This window comes from Salmo salar, chromosome 14 (assembly GCF_965601325.2).
Source record: "Salmo salar chromosome 14, fSalSal1, whole genome shotgun sequence".
In the NCBI taxonomy this organism is placed as follows: domain Eukaryota; kingdom Metazoa; phylum Chordata; class Actinopteri; order Salmoniformes; family Salmonidae; genus Salmo; species Salmo salar.
The window spans coordinates 74,916,805-74,939,455 of record NC_138304.1 but is presented as its reverse complement, the minus strand read 5'-3'; the positions used below and the strand labels follow the sequence as shown (position 1 = coordinate 74,939,455).

General features: G+C 53.0%; 1 pseudogene; it reads left to right on the top strand.

The window, feature by feature from the left end:
• The first annotated feature begins 762 nt into the window (after positions 1-762).
• On the top strand, positions 763-19,606 carry LOC106570156 (Ig kappa-b4 chain C region pseudogene; annotated as a pseudogene).
• The last annotated feature ends 3,045 nt before the right edge of the window (positions 19,607-22,651 follow it).

The window sequence follows — 22,651 nt, the reverse complement described above, 5'->3', positions numbered from 1 at the left end:
CGATCAGATCCAATGTGGACTAGGTGGGTCTTTCAATACCAGTCGAGGTCAATCGAGACCCGTCAATTCAGATGGGATGGAGTGCATAGAATCATTATGAACTAACAGCGCGGAAGACAGAAAAGAAAATGACTCTTGCGGTTCAGCGGTTGTCAGTCAATCAATCATCACTGTCAAACATCGTTGTCCTCTTCTGAGGAGGAGCGCATCATGCCGCCGCTGTCGTCACCAGGAGGCGGAGTTGCTCCAGGGACTCCTGGAAGTCGGTCAGCTCAGGCCCCTGGGAGAGGAAGCTGGGGGCGATGCGGCGGGGGTCCAGGGTGCTGGCACCGCGGTGCAGCTCTGACAGCCAAGGGCCCAGGGCCAGAGACGACTGCAGGGAGGTGAGCACGGGGACGGAGGGGACCGCTCTGTGGAAGAGAGGATAGGAAGAGGGAGATAAGGTTAGAGGGATGGACCTGACAATGACAAGCGAGACTGTTGGATACAAGCATATTGAGACATGTCTTTAGAGCAGAGTATAGGCATAGAATATTATAGTAGCATATACATGGAGGTTGAGATGTGACATTAGGTTAGAGAGATGGACCTGGCAATATTGAGAGTAACAATTAAATACAGACATAGGCATATATGTGAAAGAGAAAATTGAATAGACTTATTTACAGATAGATATCATCCTCTTCCGAGGAGGTGCGCATCGAGCCGGCGCTGTCATCGCGGTAACAGAAGGTCCAGGCGGACCAAACTGCCCTGAAGGTCATGGGTGTGAGGCAATATCCCTCCCTGCGGACTATTTTTGAATAGATAATTATCAGACAAGCTCAGAAAATTATTTCAGATCCCTCCCATGTCCTTTACTAGGGAACCCTCCTCCCCTCAGACAGACTCTATAGGGTCCCTCCTCCCCACAGACAGACGATATAGTGTCCCTCCTCCCCTCAGACAGACACTATAGGGTCCCTCATCCCCTCAGACAGACTCTATAGAGTCCCTCCTCCACTCAGACAGTCGATATAGTGTCCCTCCTCCCCTCAGACAGACACTATAGGGTCCCTACTCCATTCAGACAGACGCTATAGGGTCCCTCCTCCCCTCAGACAGACTCTATAGGGTCCCTCCTCCCCTCAGACAGACACTATAGGGTCCCTCCTCCCCTCAGACAGACACTATAGGGTCCCTCCTCCCCTCAGATTGACACTATAGGGTCGCTCCTCCACTCAGACAGTCGATATAGGGTCCCTCCTTCATTCAGACAGACGCTATAGGGTCCCTCCTTCATTCAGACAGACGCTATAGGGTCCCTCCTCCATTCAGACAGACGCTATAGGGTCCCTCCTCCATTTAGACAGACACTATAGGGTCCCTCCTCCCCTCAGACAGACACTATAGGGTCCCTCCTCCATTCAGACAGAATCTATAGGGTCCCTCCTCCCCTCCGAAAGTCGATATAGTGTCCCTCCTCCCCTCAGACAGACGCTTTAGTGTCCCTCCTCCCCTCAGACAGACTCTATAGTGTCCCTCCTCCCCTCAGACAGACTCTAAAGGGTCCTCCTCCACTCAGACAGTTGATATAGTGTCCCTCCTCCCCTCAGACAGACGCTATAGGGTCCCTCCTCCCCTCAGACAGACTCTATAGGGTCCCTCCTCCCCTCAGACAGACGCTATAGGGTCCCTCCTCCCCTCAGACAGACTCTATAGGGTCCCTCCTCCACTCAGACAGTGAATATAGTGTCCCTCCTCCCCTCAGACAGACGCTATAGTGTCCCTCCTCCCCTCAGACAGACTCTATAGGGTCCCTCCTCCCCTGAGACAGACACTATAGGGTCCCTCCTCCCCTCAGATAGACAGTATAGGGTCCCTCCTCCACTCAGACAGTCGATATAGTGTCCCTCCTCCATTCAGACAGACACTATTGGGTCCCTCCTCCATTCAGACAGACACTATAGGGTCAATTCTCCATTCAGACAGACGCTATAGGGTCCCTCCTCCATTCAGACAGACACTATAGGGTCCCTCCTCCCCTCAGACAGACACTATAGGGTTCCTCCTCCATTCAGACAGACTCTATAGTGTCCCTCCTCCCCTCAGACAGACTCTATAGGGTCCCTCCTCCCCTCTGACAGTCGATATAGTGTCCCTCCTCCCCTCAGACAGACGCTATAGTGTCCCTCCTCCCCTCAGACAGACTCTATAGTGTCCCTCCTCCCCTCAGACAGTCGATATAGTGTCCCTCCTCCCCTCAGACAGACGCTATAGGGTCCCTACTCCACTAAGACAGTCGATATAGTGTCCCTCCTCCCCTCAGACAGACGCTATAGGGTCCCTCCTGCCCTCAGACAGACTCTATAGGTTCCCTCCTCCCCTCAGACAGACGCTATAGGGTCCCTCCTCCCCTCAGACAGACTCTATAGGGTCCCTCCTCCACTGAGACAGTCGATACAGTGTCCCTCCTCCCCTCAGACAGACGCTATAGGGTCCCTCCTCCCCTCAGACAGACTCTATAGGGTCCCTCCTCCATTCAGACAGACAATATAGGGTCCCTCCTCCCCTCAGACAGACTCTAAAGGGTCCCTCCTCCCTCAGACAGACGCTATAGGGTCCCTCCTTCTCTCAGACAGACTCTATAGGGTCCTCCTCCACTCAGACAGTTGATATAGTGTCCCAACTCCACTAAGACAGTCGATATAGTGTCCCTCCTCCCCTCAGACAGACGCTATAGGGTCCCTCCTGCCCTCAGACAGACTCTATAGGTTCCCTCCTCCCCTCAGACAGTCGATATAGTGTCCCTCCTCCCCTCAGACAGACACTATAGGGTCCCTCCTCCATTCAGACAGACGCTATAGGGTCCCTCCTCCCCTCAGACAGACTCTATAGGGTCCCTCCTCCCCTCAGACAGACACTATAGGGTCCCTCCTCCCCTCAGACAGACACTATAGGGTCCCTCCTCCCCTCAGATTGACACTATAGGGTCCCTCCTCCACTCAGACAGTCGATATAGGGTCCCTCCTCCATTCAGACAGACGCTATAGGGTCCCTCCTCCATTCAGACAGACGCTATAGGGTCCCTCCTCCATTCAGACAGACGCTATAGGGTCCCTCCTCCATTTAGACAGACACTATAGGGTCCCTCCTCCCCTCAGACAGACACTATAGGGTCCCTCCTCCATTCAGACAGAATCTATAGGGTCCCTCCTCCCCCCCGAAAGTCGATATAGTGTCCCTCCTCCCCTCAGACAGACGCTTTAGTGTCCCTCCTCCCCTCAGACAGACTCTATAGTGTCCCTCCTCCCCTCAGACAGACTCTAAAGGGTCCTCCTCCACTCAGACAGTTGATATAGTGTCCCTCCTCCCCTCAGACAGACGCTATAGTGTCCCTCCTCCCCTCAGACAGACTCTATAGGGTCCCTCCTCCCCTGAGACAGACACTATAGGGTCCCTCCTCCCCTCAGATAGACAGTATAGGGTCCCTCCTCCACTCAGACAGTCGATATAGTGTCCCTCCTCCATTCAGACAGACACTAATGGGTCCCTCCTCCATTCAGACAGACACTATAGGGTCAATTCTCCATTCAGACAGACGCTATAGGGTCCCTCCTCCATTCAGACAGACACTATAGGGTCCCTCCTCCCCTCAGACAGACACTATAGGGTTCCTCCTCCATTCAGACAGACTCTATAGTGTCCCTCCTCCCCTCAGACAGACTCTATAGGGTCCCTCCTCCCCTCTGACAGTCGATATAGTGTCCCTCCTCCCCTCAGACAGACGCTATAGTGTCCCTCCTCCCCTCAGACAGACTCTATAGTGTCCCTCCTCCCCTCAGACAGTCGATATAGTGTCCCTCCTCCCCTCAGACAGACGCTATAGGGTCCCTACTCCACTAAGACAGTCGATATAGTGTCCCTCCTCCCCTCAGACAGACGCTATAGGGTCCCTCCTGCCCTCAGACAGACTCTATAGGTTCCCTCCTCCCCTCAGACAGACGCTATAGGGTCACTCCTCCCCTCAGACAGACTCTATAGGGTCCCTCCTCCATTCAGACAGACAATATAGGGTCCCTCCTCCCCTCAGACAGACTCTAAAGGGTCCCTCCTCCCTCAGACAGACGCTATAGGGTCCCTCCTCCTCTCAGACAGACTCTATAGGGTCCCTCCTCCACTCAGACAGTCGATATATTGTCCCTCCTCCCCTCAGACAGACGCTATAGGGTCCCTCCTCCATTCAGACAGACGCTATAGGGTCCCTCCTCCCTCAGACAGACGCTATAGTGTCCCTCCTCCCCTCAGACAGACGCTATAGGGTCCCTCCTCCCCTCAGACAGACTCTATAGGGTCCCTCCTCCCCTCAGATAGACACTATAGGGTCCCTCCTCCACTCAGACAGTCGATATAGTGTCCCTCCTCCATTCAGACAGACGCTATAGTGTCCCTCCTCCCCTCAGACAGACTCTATAGTGTCCCTCCTCCCCTCAGACAGTCGATATAGTGTCCCTCCTCCCCTCAGACAGACGCTATAGGGTCCCTTCTCCACTAAGACAGTCGATATAGTGTCCCTCCTCCCCTCAGACAGACGCTATAGGGTCCCTCCTGCCCTCAGACAGACTCTATAGGGTCCCTCCTCCCCTCAGACAGACGCTATAGGGTCCCTCCTCCCCTCAGACAGACTCTATAGGGTCCCTCCTCCACTGAGACAGTCGATACAGTGTCCCTCCTCCCCTCAGACAGACGCTATAGGGTCCCTCCTCCCCTCAGACAGACTCTATAGGGTCCCTCCTCCATTCAGACAGACAATATAGGGTCCCTCCTCCCCTCAGACAGACTCTAAAGGGTCCCTCCTCCCTCAGACAGACGCTATAGGGTCCCTCCTTCTCTCAGACAGACTCTATAGGGTCCCTCCTCCATTCAGACAGACGCTATAGGGTCCCTCCTCCCCTCAGACAGACGCTATAGTGTCCCTCCTCCCCTCAGACAGACGCTATAGGGTCCCTCCTCCCCTCAGACAGACTCTATAGGGTTCCTCCTCCCCTCAGATAGACACTATAGGGTCCCTCCTCCACTCAGACAGTCGATATAGTGTCCCTCCTCCATTCAGACAGACGCTATAGGGTCCCTCCTCCATTCAGACAGACACTATAGGGTCCCTCCTCAATTCAGACAGACGCTATAGGGTCCCGCCTCCCCTCAGACAGACTCTATAGGGTCCCTCCTCCCTCAGACAGACGCTATAGGGTCCCTCCTCCATTCAGACAGACAATATAGGGTCCCTCCTCCCCTCAGACAGACTCTAAAGGGTCCCTCCTCCCTCAGACAGACGCTATAGGGTCCCTCCTTCTCTCAGACAGACTCTATAGGGTCCCTCCTCCACTCAGACAGTCGATATAGTGTCCCTCCTCCCCTCAGACAGACGCTATAGGGTCCCTCCTCCATTCAGACAGACGCTATAGGGTCCCTCCTCCCCTCAGACAGACTCTATAGGGTCCCTCCTCCCCTCAGACAGACACTATAGGGTCCCTCCTCCCCTCAGACAGACACTATAGGGTCCCTCCTCCCCTCAGATTGACACTATAGGGTCCCTCCTCCACTCAGACAGTCGATATAGGGTCCCTCCTTCATTCAGACAGACGCTATAGGGTCCCTCCTTCATTCAGACAGACGCTATAGGGTCCCTCCTCCATTCAGACAGACGCTATAGGGTCCCTCCTCCATTTAGACAGACACTATAGGGTCCCTCCTCCCCTCAGACAGACACTATAGGGTCCCTCCTCCATTCAGACAGAATCTATAGGGTCCCTCCTCCCCTCCGAAAGTCGATATAGTGTCCCTCCTCCCCTCAGACAGACGCTTTAGTGTCCCTCCTCCCCTCAGACAGACTCTATAGTGTCCCTCCTCCCCTCAGACAGACTCTAAAGGGTCCTCCTCCACTCAGACAGTTGATATAGTGTCCCTCCTCCCCTCAGACAGACGCTATAGGGTCCCTCCTCCCCTCAGACAGACTCTATAGGGTCCCTCCTCCCCTCAGACAGACGCTATAGGGTCCCTCCTCCCCTCAGACAGACTCTATAGGGTCCCTCCTCCACTCAGACAGTGAATATAGTGTCCCTCCTCCCCTCAGACAGACGCTATAGTGTCCCTCCTCCCCTCAGACAGACTCTATAGGGTCCCTCCTCCCCTGAGACAGACACTATAGGGTCCCTCCTCCCCTCAGATAGACAGTATAGGGTCCCTCCTCCACTCAGACAGTCGATATAGTGTCCCTCCTCCATTCAGACAGACACTATTGGGTCCCTCCTCCATTCAGACAGACACTATAGGGTCAATTCTCCATTCAGACAGACGCTATAGGGTCCCTCCTCCATTCAGACAGACACTATAGGGTCCCTCCTCCCCTCAGACAGACACTATAGGGTTCCTCCTCCATTCAGACAGACTCTATAGTGTCCCTCCTCCCCTCAGACAGACTCTATAGGGTCCCTCCTCCCCTCTGACAGTCGATATAGTGTCCCTCCTCCCCTCAGACAGACGCTATAGTGTCCCTCCTCCCCTCAGACAGACTCTATAGTGTCCCTCCTCCCCTCAGACAGTCGATATAGTGTCCCTCCTCCCCTCAGACAGACGCTATAGGGTCCCTACTCCACTAAGACAGTCGATATAGTGTCCCTCCTCCCCTCAGACAGACGCTATAGGGTCCCTCCTGCCCTCAGACAGACTCTATAGGTTCCCTCCTCCCCTCAGACAGACGCTATAGGGTCCCTCCTCCCCTCAGACAGACTCTATAGGGTCCCTCCTCCACTGAGACAGTCGATACAGTGTCCCTCCTCCCCTCAGACAGACGCTATAGGGTCCCTCCTCCTCTCAGACAGACTCTATAGGGTCCCTCCTCCATTCAGACAGACAATATAGGGTCCCTCCTCCCCTCAGACAGACTCTAAAGGGTCCCTCCTCCCTCAGACAGACGCTATAGTGTCCCTCCTCCCCTCAGACAGACTCTATAGTGTCCCTCCTCCCATCAGACAGTCGATATAGTGTCCCTCCTCCCCTCAGACAGACGCTATAGGGTCCCTACTCCACTAAGACAGTCGATATAGTGTCCCTCCTCCCCTCAGACAGACGCTATAGGGTCCCTCCTGCCCTCAGACAGACTCTATAGGTTCCCTCCTCCCCTCAGACAGTCGATATAGTGTCCCTCCTCCCCTCAGACAGACACTATAGGGTCCCTCCTCCATTCAGACAGACGCTATAGGGTCCCTCCTCCCCTCAGACAGACTCTATAGGGTCCCTCCTCCCCTCAGACAGACACTATAGGGTCCCTCCTCCCCTCAGACAGACACTATAGGGTCCCTCCTCCCCTCAGATTGACACTATAGGGTCCCTCCTCCACTCAGACAGTCGATATAGGGTCCATCCTTCATTCAGACAGACGCTATAGGGTCCCTCCTTCATTCAGACAGACGCTATAGGGTCCCTCCTCCATTCAGACAGACGCTATAGGGTCCCTCCTCCATTTAGACAGACACTATAGGGTCCCTCCTCCCCTCAGACAGACACTATAGGGTCCCTCCTCCATTCAGACAGAATCTATAGGGTCCCTCCTCCCCCCCGAAAGTCGATATAGTGTCCCTCCTCCCCTCAGACAGACACTATAGGGTCCCTCCTCCCCTCAGATAGACAGTATAGGGTCCCTCCTCCACTCAGACAGTCGATATAGTGTCCCTCCTCCATTCAGACAGACACTATTGGGTCCCTCCTCCATTCAGACAGACACTATAGGGTCAATTCTCCATTCAGACAGACGCTATAGGGTCCCTCCTCCATTCAGACAGACACTATAGGGTCCCTCCTCCCCTCAGACAGACACTATAGGGTTCCTCCTCCATTCAGACAGACTCTATAGTGTCCCTCCTCCCCTCAGACAGACTCTATAGGGTCCCTCCTCCCCTCTGACAGTCGATATAGTGTCCCTCCTCCCCTCAGACAGACGCTATAGTGTCCCTCCTCCCCTCAGACAGACTCTATAGTGTCCCTCCTCCCCTCAGACAGTCGATATAGTGTCCCTCCTCCCCTCAGACAGACGCTATAGGGTCCCTACTCCACTAAGACAGTCGATATAGTGTCCCTCCTCCCCTCAGACAGACGCTATAGGGTCCCTCCTGCCCTCAGACAGACTCTATAGGTTCCCTCCTCCCCTCAGACAGACGCTATAGTGTCCCTCCTCCCCTCAGACAGACTCTATAGGGTCCCTCCTCCACTGAGACAGTCGATACAGTGTCCCTCCTCCCCTCAGACAGACGCTATAGGGTCCCTCCTCCTCTCAGACAGACTCTATAGGGTCCCTCCTCCATTCAGACAGACAATATAGGGTCCCTCCTCCCCTCAGACAGACTCTAAAGGGTCCCTCCTCCCTCAGACAGACGCTATAGGGTCCCTCCTCCCCTCAGACAGACTCTATAGTGTCCCTCCTCCCATCAGACAGTCGATATAGTGTCCCTCCTCCCCTCAGACAGACGCTATAGGGTCCCTACTCCACTAAGACAGTCGATATAGTGTCCCTCCTCCCCTCAGACAGACGCTATAGGGTCCCTCCTGCCCTCAGACAGACTCTATAGGTTCCCTCCTCCCCTCAGACAGTCGATATAGTGTCCCTCCTCCCCTCAGACAGACACTATAGGGTCCCTCCTCCATTCAGACAGACGCTATAGGGTCCCTCCTCCCCTCAGACAGACTCTATAGGGTCCCTCCTCCCCTCAGACAGACACTATAGGGTCCCTCCTCCCCTCAGACAGACACTATAGGGTCCCTCCTCCCCTCAGATTGACACTATAGGGTCCCTCCTCCACTCAGACAGTCGATATAGGGTCCATCCTTCATTCAGACAGACGCTATAGGGTCCCTCCTTCATTCAGACAGACGCTATAGGGTCCCTCCTCCATTCAGACAGACGCTATAGGGTCCCTCCTCCATTTAGACAGACACTATAGGGTCCCTCCTCCCCTCAGACAGACACTATAGGGTCCCTCCTCCATTCAGACAGAATCTATAGGGTCCCTCCTCCCCCCCGAAAGTCGATATAGTGTCCCTCCTCCCCTCAGACAGACGCTTTAGTGTCCCTCCTCCCCTCAGACAGACTCTATAGTGTCCCTCCTCCCCTCAGACAGACTCTAAAGGGTCCTCCTCCACTCAGACAGTTGATATAGTGTCCCTCCTCCCCTCAGACAGACGCTATAGGGTCCCTCCTCCCCTCAGACAGACTCTATAGGGTCCCTCCTCCCCTCAGACAGACGCTATAGGGTCCCTCCTCCCCTCAGACAGACTCTATAGGGTCCCTCCTCCACTAAGACAGTGAATATAGTGTCCCTCCTCCCCTCAGACAGACGCTATAGTGTCCCTCCTCCCCTCAGACAGACTCTATAGGGTCCCTCCTCCCCTGAGACAGACACTATAGGGTCCCTCCTCCCCTCAGATAGACAGTATAGGGTCCCTCCTCCACTCAGACAGTCGATATAGTGTCCCTCCTCCATTCAGACAGACACTATTGGGTCCCTCCTCCATTCAGACAGACACTATAGGGTCAATTCTCCATTCAGACAGACGCTATAGGGTCCCTCCTCCATTCAGACAGACACTATAGGGTCCCTCCTCCCCTCAGACAGACACTATAGGGTTCCTCCTCCATTCAGACAGACTCTATAGTGTCCCTCCTCCCCTCAGACAGACTCTATAGGGTCCCTCCTCCCCTCTGACAGTCGATATAGTGTCCCTCCTCCCCTCAGACAGACGCTATAGTGTCCCTCCTCCCCTCAGACAGACTCTATAGTGTCCCTCCTCCCCTCAGACAGTCGATATAGTGTCCCTCCTCCCCTCAGACAGACGCTATAGGGTCCCTACTCCACTAAGACAGTCGATATAGTGTCCCTCCTCCCCTCAGACAGACGCTATAGGGTCCCTCCTGCCCTCAGACAGACTCTATAGGTTCCCTCCTCCCCTCAGACAGACGCTATAGGGTCACTCCTCCCCTCAGACAGACTCTATAGGGTCCCTCCTCCATTCAGACAGACAATATAGGGTCCCTCCTCCCCTCAGACAGACTCTAAAGGGTCCCTCCTCCCTCAGACAGACGCTATAGGGTCCCTCCTCCTCTCAGACAGACTCTATAGGGTCCCTCCTCCACTCAGACAGTCGATATATTGTCCCTCCTCCCCTCAGACAGACGCTATAGGGTCCCTCCTCCATTCAGACAGACGCTATAGGGTCCCTCCTCCCTCAGACAGACGCTATAGTGTCCCTCCTCCCCTCAGACAGACGCTATAGGGTCCCTCCTCCCCTCAGACAGACTCTATAGGGTCCCTCCTCCCCTCAGATAGACACTATAGGGTCCCTCCTCCACTCAGACAGTCGATATAGTGTCCCTCCTCCATTCAGACAGACGCTATAGTGTCCCTCCTCCCCTCAGACAGACTCTATAGTGTCCCTCCTCCCCTCAGACAGTCGATATAGTGTCCCTCCTCCCCTCAGACAGACGCTATAGGGTCCTTTCTCCACTAAGACAGTCGATATAGTGTCCCTCCTCCCCTCAGACAGACGCTATAGGGTCCCTCCTGCCCTCAGACAGACTCTATAGGGTCCCTCATCCCCTCAGACAGACGCTATAGGGTCCCTCCTCCCCTCAGACAGACTCTATAGGGTCCCTCCTCCACTGAGACAGTCGATACAGTGTCCCTCCTCCCCTCAGACAGACGCTATAGGGTCCCTCCTCCCCTCAGACAGACTCTATAGGGTCCCTCCTTCTCTCAGACAGACTCTAAAGGGTCCCTCCTCCCTCAGACAGACGCTATAGGGTCCCTCCTTCTCTCAGACAGACTCTATAGGGTCCCTCCTCCATTCAGACAGACGCTATAGGGTCCCTCCTCCCCTCAGACAGACGCTATAGTGTCCCTCCTCCCCTCAGACAGACGCTATAGGGTCCCTCCTCCCCTCAGACAGACTCTATAGGGTTCCTCCTCCCCTCAGATAGACACTATAGGGTCCCTCCTCCACTCAGACAGTCGATATAGTGTCCCTCCTCCATTCAGACAGACGCTATAGGGTCCCTCCTCCATTCAGACAGACACTATAGGGTCCCTCCTCAATTCAGACAGACGCTATAGGGTCCCGCCTCCCCTCAGACAGACTCTATAGGGTCCCTCCTCCCTCAGACAGACGCTATAGGGTCCCTCCTCCATTCAGACAGACAATATAGGGTCCCTCCTCCCCTCAGACAGACTCTAAAGGGTCCCTCCTCCCTCAGACAGACGCTATAGGGTCCCTCCTTCTCTCAGACAGACTCTATAGGGTCCCTCCTCCACTCAGACAGTCGATATATTGTCCCTCCTCCCCTCAGACAGACGCTATAGGGTCCCTCCTCCATTCAGACAGACGCTATAGGGTCCCTCCTCCCCTCAGACAGACGCTATAGTGTCCCTCCTCCCCTCAGACAGACGCTATAGGGTCCCTCCTCCCCTCAGACAGACTCTATAGGGTTCCTCCTCCCCTCAGATAGACACTATAGGGTCCCTCCTCCACTCAGACAGTCGATATAGTGTCCCTCCTCCATTCAGACAGACGCTATAGGGTCCCTCCTCCATTCAGACAGACACTATAGGTTCCCTCCTCCCCTCAGACAGACACTATAGGGTCCCTCCTCCCCTCAGATAGACACCGTAGGGTCCCTCCTCCACTCAGACAGTCGATATAGTGTCCCTCCTCCATTCAGACAGACGCTATAGGGTCCCTCCTCCATTCAGACAGACACTATAGGGTCCCTCTTCAATTCAGACAGACGCTATAGGGTCCCTCCTCCATTCAGACAGACACTATAGGTTCCATCCTCCCCTCAGACAGACACTATAGGGTCCCTCCACCATTCAGACAGACTCTATCGTGTCCCTCCTCCCCTCAGACAGACTCTATAGGGTCCATCCTCCCCTCAGACAGACTCTAAAGGGTCCCTCCTCCCCTCAGACAGACTCTATTGTGTCCCTCCTCCCCTCAGACAGACTCTATAGGGTCCCTCCTCCATTCAGACAGACTCTATAGTGTCCCTCCTCCCCTCAGACAGACACTATAGGTTCCCTCCTCCCCTCAGACAGACACTATAGGGTCCCTCCTCCATTCAGACAGACTCTATAGTGTCCCTCCTCCCCTCAGACAGACTCTATAGGGTCCCTCATCCCCTCAGACAGACTCTATAGGGTCCCTCCTCCCCTCAGACAGACTCAATAGGGTCCCTCCTCCATTCAGACAGACGATATAGGGTCCCTCCTCCCCTCAGACAGACTCTATAGGGTCCCTCCTCCCTCAGACAGACGCTATAGGGTCCCTCCTCCACTCAGACAGACTCTATAGTGTCCCTCCTCCATTCAGACAGACGATATAGGGTCCCTCCTCCCCTCAGACAGACTCTATATGGTCCCTCCTCCACTCAGACAGACGCAATAGGGTCCCTCCTCCCCTCAGACAGACTCTATAAGGTCCCTCCTCCCTCAGACAGACGCTATAGGGTCCCTCCTCCCCTCAGACAGACTCTATAGGGTCCCTCCTCCACTCAGACAGACTCTATAGGGTCCATCCTCCCCTCCGACAGTCGATATAGTGTCCCTCCTCCCCTCAGACAGACGCTATAGGGTCCCTACTCCACTAAGACAGTCGATATAGTGTCCCTCCTCCCCTCAGACAGACGCTATAGGGTCCCTCCTGCCCTCAGACAGACTCTATAGGGTCCCTCCTCCCCTCAGACAGACGCTATAGGGTCCCTCCTCCCCTCAGACAGACTCTATAGGGTCCCTCCTCCACTGAGACAGTCGATACAGTGTCCCTCCTCCCCTCAGACAGACGCTATAGGGTCCCTCCTCCCCTCAGACAGACTCTATAGGGTCCCTCCTCCATTCAGACAGACAATATAGGGTCCCTCCTCCCCACAGATAGACACTATAGGGTCCCTCCTCCACTCAGACAGTCGATATAGTGTCCCTCCTCCATTCAGACAGACGCTATAGGGTCCCTCCTCCATTCAGACAGACACTATAGGGTCCCTCCTCAATTCAGACAGACGCTATAGGGTCCCGCCTCCCCTCAGACAGACTCTATAGGGTCCCTCCTCCCTCAGACAGACGCTATAGGGTCCCTCCTCCATTCAGACAGACAATATAGGGTCCCTCCTCCCCTCAGACAGACTCTAAAGGGTCCCTCCTCCCTCAGACAGACGCTATAGGGTCCCTCCTTCTCTCAGACAGACTCTATAGGGTCCCTCCTCCACTCAGACAGTCGATATATTGTCCCTCCTCCCCTCAGACAGACGCTATAGGGTCCCTCCTCCATTCAGACAGACGCTATAGGGTCCCTCCTCCCCTCAGACAGACGCTATAGTGTCCCTCCTCCCCTCAGACAGACGCTATAGGGTCCCTCCTCCCCTCAGACAGACTCTATAGGGTTCCTCCTCCCCTCAGATAGACACTATAGGGTCCCTCCTCCACTCAGACAGTCGATATAGTGTCCCTCCTCCATTCAGACAGACGCTATAGGGTCCCTCCTCCATTCAGACAGACACTATAGGTTCCCTCCTCCCCTCAGACAGACACTATAGGGTCCCTCCTCCCCTCAGATAGACACCGTAGGGTCCCTCCTCCACTCAGACAGTCGATATAGTGTCCCTCCTCCATTCAGACAGACGCTATAGGGTCCCTCCTCCATTCAGACAGACACTATAGGGTCCCTCTTCAATTCAGACAGACGCTATAGGGTCCCTCCTCCATTCAGACAGACACTATAGGTTCCATCCTCCCCTCAGACAGACACTATAGGGTCCCTCCACCATTCAGACAGACTCTATCGTGTCCCTCCTCCCCTCAGACAGACTCTATAGGGTCCCTCCTCCCCTCAGACAGACTCTAAAGGGTCCCTCCTCCCCTCAGACAGACTCTATTGTGTCCCTCCTCCCCTCAGACAGACTCTATAGGGTCCCTCCTCCATTCAGACAGACTCTATAGTGTCCCTCCTCCCCTCAGACAGACACTATAGGGTCCCTCCTCCCCTCAGACAGACGCTATAGGGTCCCTCCTCCACTCAGACAGACTCTATAGGGTCCCTCCTCCCCTCAGACAGACTCTATAGGGTCCCTCCTCCCCTCAGACAGACTCTATAGGGTCCCTCCTCCCCTCAGACAGACTCAATAGGGTCCCTCCTCCATTCAGACAGACGATATAGGGTCCCTCCTCCCCTCAGACAGACTCTATAGGGTCCCTCCTCCCTCAGACAGACTCTATAGGGTCCCTCCTCCACTCAGACAGACTCTATAGGGTCCCTCCTCCACTCAGACAGACGCTATAGGGTCCCTCCTCCCCTCAGACAGACTCTATAGGGTCCCTCCTCCACTCAGACAGACACTATAGGGTCCCTCCTCCCCTCAGACAGACTCTATAGGGTCCCTCCTCCCCTCAGACAGACGCTATAGGGTCCCTCCTCCCCTCAGACAGACACTATAGGGTCCCTCCTCCCTCAGACAGACTCTATAGGGTCCCTCCTCCCCTCAGACAGACGACTATAGTGTCCCTCCTCCCCTCAGACAGACGCTATAGGGTCCCTCTCCACTAAGACAGTCGATATAGTGTCCCTCCTCCCCTCAGACAGACGCTATAGGGTCCCTCCTCCCCTCAGACAGACTCTATAGGGTCCCTCCTCCCTTCAGAGCAGACGATATAGGGTCCCTCCTCCCCTCAGACAGACTCTATTTGGTCCCTCCTCCCCTCAGACAGACGCTATAGGGTCCCTCCTCCCCTCAGACAGACGCTATAGGGTCCCTCCTCCCCTCAGACAGACACTATAGGGTCCCTCCTCCCTCAGACAGACACTATAGGGTCCCTCCTCCCCTCAGACAGACGCTATAGGGTCCCTCCTCCACTCAGACAGACGCTATAGGGTCCCTCCTCCACTCAGACAGACACTATAGGGTCCCTCCTCCACTCAGACAGACACTATAGGGTCCCTCCTCCCTCAGACAGACACTATAGGGTCCCTCCTCCCCTCAGACAGACTCTATAGGGTCCCTCCTCCCCTCAGACAGACACTATAGGGTCCCTCCTCCCTCAGACAGACACTATAGGGTCCCTCCTCCCTCAGACAGACACTATAGGGTCCCTCCTCCCCTCAGACAGACACTATAGTGTCCCTCCTCCTCTCAGACCGACTCTATAGGGTCCCTCCTCCCCTCAGACAGACTCTTTAGGGTCCCTCCTTCCTTCAGAGCAGACGATATAGTGTCCCTCCTCCCCAGCAGCGCAGGGTCCCTCCTCCCCTCAGATAGACTCTATAGGGTCCCTCCTCCCCTCAGACAGACGACTATAGGGTCCCTCCTTCATTCAGACAGACGCTATAGGGTCCCTCCTCCCTCAGACAGACGCTATAGGGTCCCTCCCCATTCAGACAGACGCTATAGGGTCCCTCCTCCCCTCAGACAGACTCTATAGGGTCCCTCCTCCACTCAGACAGACTCTATTGGGTCCCTCCTCCCCTCAGACAGACTCTATAGGGTCCCTCTTCCACTCAGACATTCGATATAGTGTCCCTCCTCCCCTGAGACAGACGCTATAGGGTCCCTCCTCCACTCAGACAGACACTATAGGGTCCCTCCTGCCCTCAGACAGACTCTATAAGGTCCCTCCTCCCCTCAGACAGACGCTATAGGGTCCCTCCTCCCCTCAGACAGACTCTATAGGGTCCCTCCTCCACTCAGACAGACGCTATAGGGTCCCTCCTCCCCTCAGACAGACGCTATAGGGTCCCTCCTCCCCTCAGACAGACTCTATAGGGTCCCTCCTCCACTCAGACAGACAATATAGGGTCCCTCCTCCCCTCAGACAGACACTATAGGGTCCCTCCTCCACTCAGACAGACGATATAGGGTCCCTCCTCCCCTCAGACAGACGCTATAGGGTCCCTCCTCCACTCAGACAGACACTATAGGGTCCCTCCTCCCTTCAGACAGACGCTATAGGGTCCCTCCTCCCCTCAGACAGACGCTATAGGGTCCCTCCTCCCCTCAGACAGACGCTATAGGGTCCCTCCTCCCTTCAGACAGACACTATAGGGTCCCTCCTCCCTTCAGACAGACGCTATAGGGTCCCTCCTCCCCTCAGACAGACTCTATAGGGTCCCTCCTCCCTCAGACAGACGCTATAGGGTCCCTCCTCCTCTCAGACAGACTCTATAGGGTCCCTCCTCCACTCAGACAGTCGATATAGGGTCCCTCCTCCCCTCAGACAGACGCTATAGGGTCCCTCCTCCCCTCAGACAGACTCTATAGGGTCCCTCCTCCCCTCAGACAGACACTATAGGGTCCCTCCTCCCCTCAGACAGACACTATAGGGTCCCTCCTCCCCTCAGACAGACACTATAGGGTCCCTCCTCCCCTCAGACAGACACTATAGGGTCCCTCCTCCACTCAGACAGTCGACTATAGTGTCCCTCCTCCCTCAGACAGACTCTATAGGGTCCCTCCTCCCTCAGACAGACGCTATAGGGTCCCTCCTCCATTCAGACAGACGATATAGGGTCCCTCCTCCCCTCAGACCGACTATAAAGGGTCCCTCCTCCACTCAGACAGACTCTATTGTGTCCCTCCTCCCCTCAGACAGACTCTATAGGGTCCCTCTTCCACTCAGACATTCGATATAGTGTCCCTCCTCCCCTGAGACAGACGCTATAGGGTCCCTCCTCCACTCAGACAGACACTATAGGGTCCCTCCTCCCCTCAGACAGACTCTATAGGGTCCCTCCTCCACTCACACAGTCGATATATTGTCCCTCCTCCCCTCAGACAGACGCTATAGGGTCCCTCCTCCCCTCAGACAGACTCAATAGGGTCCCTCCTCCATTCAGACAGACGATATAGGGTCCCTCCTCCCTCAGACAGACACTATAGGGTCCCTCCTCCCCTCAGACAGACGATATAGTGTCCCTCCTCCCCTCAGACAGACGCTATAGGGTCCCTCCTCCCCTCAGACAGACGCTATAGGGTCCCTCCTCCCCTCAGACAGACACTATAGGGTCCCTCCTCCCTCAGACAGACACTATAGGGTCCCTCCTCCCCTCAGACAGACGCTATAGGGTCCCTCCTCCACTCAGACAGACGCTATAGGGTCCCTCCTCCACTCAGACAGACACTATAGGGTCCCTCCTCCACTCAGACAGACACTATAGGGTCCCTCCTCCCTCAGACAGACACTATAGGGTCCCTCCTCCCCTCAGACAGACTCTATAGGGTCCCTCCTCCCCTCAGACAGACACTATAGGGTCCCTCCTCCCTCAGACAGACACTATAGGATCCCTCCTCCCTCAGACAGACACTATAGGGTCCCTCCTCCCCTCAGACAGACACTATAGTGTCCCTCCTCCTCTCAGACCGACTCTATAGGGTCCCTCCTCCCCTCAGACAGACTCTTTAGGGTCCCTCCTTCCTTCAAGCAGACGATATAGTGTCCCTCCTCCCCACAGGCAGGTCCCTCCTCCCCTCAGATAGACTCTATAGTGTTCCTCCTACCCTCAGACAGACGATATAGTGTCCCTCCTCCCCTCAGACAGACACTATAGGGTCCCTCCTCCCTCAGACAGACACTATAGGGTCCCTCCTCCCCTCAGACAGACGATATAGTGTCCCTCCTCCCCTCAGACAGAAGCTATAGGGTCCCTCCTCCTTCAAGCAGACGCTATAGTGTCCCTCCTCCCCTCAGACAGACGCTATGGGGTCCCTCCTCCCCTCAGACAGACGCTATGGGGTCCCTCCTCCCCTCAGACAGACTCTATAGTGTCCCTCCTCCCTTCAGACAGACACTATAGGGTCCCTCCTCCCCTCAGACAGACACTATAGTGTCCCTAATCCTAATAGTTTCAAAGGTATTTGTATGGCCGTTGCATGAGTTTGTATCAATGTGGTTCACTTTTAGTTGAGGCACAAGACTGGATGTTGGAAGTAAATTAATCTACATCTAATTTCTTATTTTTTTTATCTTAGTTTTACTGTCTTTTTGCTATATTGCTATCTTATTTGGAAATTTATTAGAGTTTTGCTATCTTTTGCAAAGGGCTGCTATGTTACTAAGTTCTGATGTTCATAGTAATATACTTTTGGTTACACAAGGGCTCACCAACCATGTTCCTGGAGAGCTACCCTCCTGTAGGTTTTCACTCCAACCATGTTCCTGGAGAGCTACCCTCCTGTAGGTTTTCACTCCAACCCAAGCTGTAATTAACCTAATTCAGCTTATCAACCAGGTAATTATTAGAATCAGGTGCTCTTGAATGGGGTTGGAGTGAAAACCTACAGGACAGTAGCTCTACAGGAACAGAGTTGGAGTGAAAACCTACAGGACAGTAGCTCTACAGGAACAGGGTTGGAGAGCCGTGCTCTTACACTATACTGGCTTGTTTTGTCACATAAACTGAAGTTAGGTGAATGATTAGAATTTTAGCAACCAGGAAATGGTGTAGTGATTTCTGCATAATGGATCTTTAAATGTAATATTATTTTTACATGGCTACAGTCAACTGGAATTTACTTCCTCAGCATTATTTTAAACAGATCTTCATTTAAGAATTGGTCATGCATTCTTTGGAATTTTCTTTAAAATAATAGTAATAATGAATTATGAAATAAATTTTGATTCCTAGGATTTTACCCCATTACAAAAAGCGAGAGGAGTGCTGAAATATTTTCATTTTAAATAGTAAAAGTTTTGAAGATAGTATAATGTTTTTTCAGTAATCTCATATAGTTATAATATGCTTCAGTAGCTACTGAAAGATAAGTCAAAGAGTAACAGAAAGACTGAGAAGCTGTTTGTTTGAGGGACAGAAACCTACTGAAAAAAACCAACTTAGTTTAAAGCTAAGATCACTGCTGCATCATTATTGTCATATCAGTCTGGTGATTGATTGACAGCTCCCCTCTCTCTAACTTCCCACCTGTCTGCTAGGTGATGTTCGTCCCACCATGGCGGTCCTGCCCCCTCCAGTGTGGAGCTGCAGCAGGGGAAGGCCACTCTCATGTGCCTGGCAAACAAGGGCTTCCCCTCAGACTGGAAGCTGAACTGGAAGGTGGATGGGAGCAGTAGCAGCACCTGGGAGGTGACAGGGAGCCCTGGGGTCCTGGAGAAGGACGGCCACTACAGCTGGAGCAGCACCCTGACCCTCCCTGTCGACCAGTGGAGGAAGGTGGGCTCTGTGACCTGTGAGGCCACCCAGGGCTCCCAGACTCCACTCTCAGAGACACTGAGGAGAGACCAGTGTTCTGATTAATGAGCTCCTCCTCTGACTCCACTGTTTTTACTCTGTTCTGCACTCAGCGCCTCTCCGTCTTACTGATCCAGCACTACTAGCACCACAGGAGGTTGGTGGAACCTTAAATAGGGAGGATGGGCTCATGGTTATGACTGAAATGGAATACATGGAATGCTATCGAACACATCAAACACATTGTTTCCATGTGATCCATACATTTCCATTCACTCCATTCTAGACATTATTATGAGCCGTCCTCCCCTCAGCAGCCTCCTGTGTCTAGCAAACTTGTGTGGGAATCCATATCTCTCTGATTATTATCTCAACATGTCAGAACCAACAGCATTACAGCAATAAAGCGCATCACACATGTGATATGAAAGCCAAGCAGAACTATGACATCAGAAAGACATTTAATCTTTAAAATTGTTTGCCTGGATATCATTATTTAATGAGTTTTACTGTTAGACATTGAGACCTTTGTGATTTGTTTAGTTTTCATGAGGAATAGAGAGCTCTGCCATGGAAAATGATTTTACTAATACATTTCAGTTAAATAGCTTTGCTCAATGAATGCTTGGCTGATTGGCCCAAAGTTGGTACCAGTCAAAAGGATATCTACAGCACAGGGGGTTGGTGGCACCTTAATTGGGGAGGACTGGCTCATAGTGACGACTGGAACGGAATAAATGGAATAGTTTTGAACTCATCAAACATATGGTTTCTATGTGTTTGATACCCTTCTATTCACTCCATTTCAGCCATTATTATGAGCCGTCCTCCCCTCAGCAGCCTCCTGTGACCTACAGTGATACAGTCTTCCCTGTGGCTCAGTTGGTAGAGCATGGTGTTTGCAACGCCAGCATGGTGTGTGCAACACCAGGGTTGTGGGTTCAATTCCCACGGGGGGGCCAGTACAAAAAAAAAAAGAATAATAATAATAATATTAATAATAATACATGTATGAAATGTATGCATTCACTACTGTAAGTCGCTCTGGATAAGAGCGTCTGCTAAATGACTAAAATATAGACTAATACTGAGAACATGTGCTATAAACTCACTGGTCTTAATGATATTACTAATACTGAATCCATTTGCTATAAACTCACTGGTCTTTATGATATTACTAATACTGAATCCATTAGCTATAAACTCACTGGTCTTTATAATATTACTAATACTGAATCCATTAGCTATAAACTCACTGGTCTTCATGATATTACTAATACTGAATCCATTAGCTATAAACTCACTGGTCTTCATGATATTACTAGTACTGAAGCCATGTGCTTTAAACCCACTGATCTTCACTACAGCGCTGCTCTATTCTGGGAGCGTGGCAGTTCCCTGCCCATAAAAGTCTGAGTTTCAACCCGACCACAGCTCACAATCTCTCAGCCTCAATCTTCTGGGACTGTGGCAGCTGTGTGTTTGACTAGAGAACTGAACATGGGCTGGGGAAGCAGATATTACACTGGGCTTTGCACAATGTTCAAATAGAGGACTTCACTTAAAGGTCTTTTTATGTTTTTCTATATGTAAACTAAATGTATTTGTGACATATACAGTTGAAGTCGGAAGTTTACATACACTTAGTTTGGAGTAAACTGTTTGGAGTGTTCTGTCTCCTAGAGATAAACATACTTTGGTGCGAAAAGTGCAAATCAATCCCAAAACAACAGCAAAGGACCTTGTGAAGATGCTGGAGGAAACAGGTACAAAAGTATCTATATCCACTGTAAAACTAGTCCTATATCGACAAAAAACGCCATATAAAAGCCAGACTATGGTTTGCAATTGCACATGGGGACAAAGATCGTACTTTCTGGTGAAATGTCCTCTGGCCTGATGAAACAAAAATAGAACTGTTTGGCCATAATGACCGTCGTTATGTTTGGAGGAAAAAGTGGGATCGTTGCAAGCCGAAGAACACCATCCCAACTGTGAAGCACGGGGTGGCAGCATCATTACATTTACATTTACGTCATTTAGCAGACGCTCTTATCCAGAGCAACTTACAAATTGGTGCATTCACCTTATGATATCCAGTGGAACAACCACTTTACAATAGTACATCTATATCTTTTTTTGGGGGGGGGGGGGGTGTAGAAGGATTACTTTATCCTATCCCAGGTATTCCTTAAAGAGGTGGGGTTTCAGGTGTCTCCGGAAGGTGGTGATTGACTCCGCTGTCCTGGCGTCGTGAGGGAGCTTGTTCCACCATTGGGGTGCCAGGGCAGTGAACAGTTTTGACTGGGCTGAGCGGGAACTGTGCTTCCGCAGAGGTAGGGAGGCGAGCAGGCCAGAGGTGGATGAACGCAGTGCCCTTCTTTGGGTGTAGGGACTGATCAGAGCCGGAAGGTACGGAGGTGCCGTTCCCCTCACAGCTCCGTAGGCAAGCACCATGGTATTGTAGCAGATGAGTGCTTCAACTGGAAGCCAGTGGAGTGTGCGGAGGAGCGGGGTGACGTGAGAGAACTTGGGAAGGTTGAACACCAGACGGGCTGCGGCGTTCTGGATGAGTTGTAGGGATTTAATGACACAGGCAGGGAGCCCCGCCAGCAGCGAGTTGCAGTAATCCAGACGGGAGATGACAAGTGCCTGGATTAGGACCTGTGCCGCTTCCTGTGTAAGGCAGGGTCGTACTCTGCGAATGTTGTAGAGCATGAACCTACAGGATCGGGTCACCGCCTTGATGTTAGCGAAGAACGACAGGGTGTTGTCCAGGGTCACGCCAAGGCTCTTAGCACTCTGGGAGGAGGACACAATGGAGTTGTCAACCGTAGAGCAGCTCCGTCTTGCCGAGATTCAGCTTGAGGTGGTGATCCGTCATCCACACTGATATGTCCGCCAGACATGCAGAGATGCTATTCACCACCTGGTTATCAGAAAGGGGAAAGGAGAAGTTTCATTGTGTTTCGTCTGCGTAGCAATGATAGGAGAGACCATGTGAGGATATGACAGAGCCAAGTGACTTGGTGTATAGCGAGAATAGGAGAGGGCCTAGAACTGAGCCCTGGGGGACACCAGTGGTGAGAGCACGTGGTGCGGAGACAGATTCTCGCCACGCCACCTGGTAGGAGCGACCTGTCAGGTAGGACGCAATCCAAGAGTGAGCCGCGCTGGAGATGCCCAACTCGGAGAGGGTGGAGAGGAGGATCTGATGGTTCACAGTATCAAAGGCAGCAGATAAGTCTAGAAGGATGAGAGCAGAGGAGAGAGAGTTAGCTTTAGCAGTGCGGAGAGCCTCCGTGACACAGAGAAGAGCAGTCTCAGTTGAATGACCAGTCTTGTGGGGGTGCTTTGCTGCAGGAGGGACTGGTGCACTTCACAAAATAGATGGCAT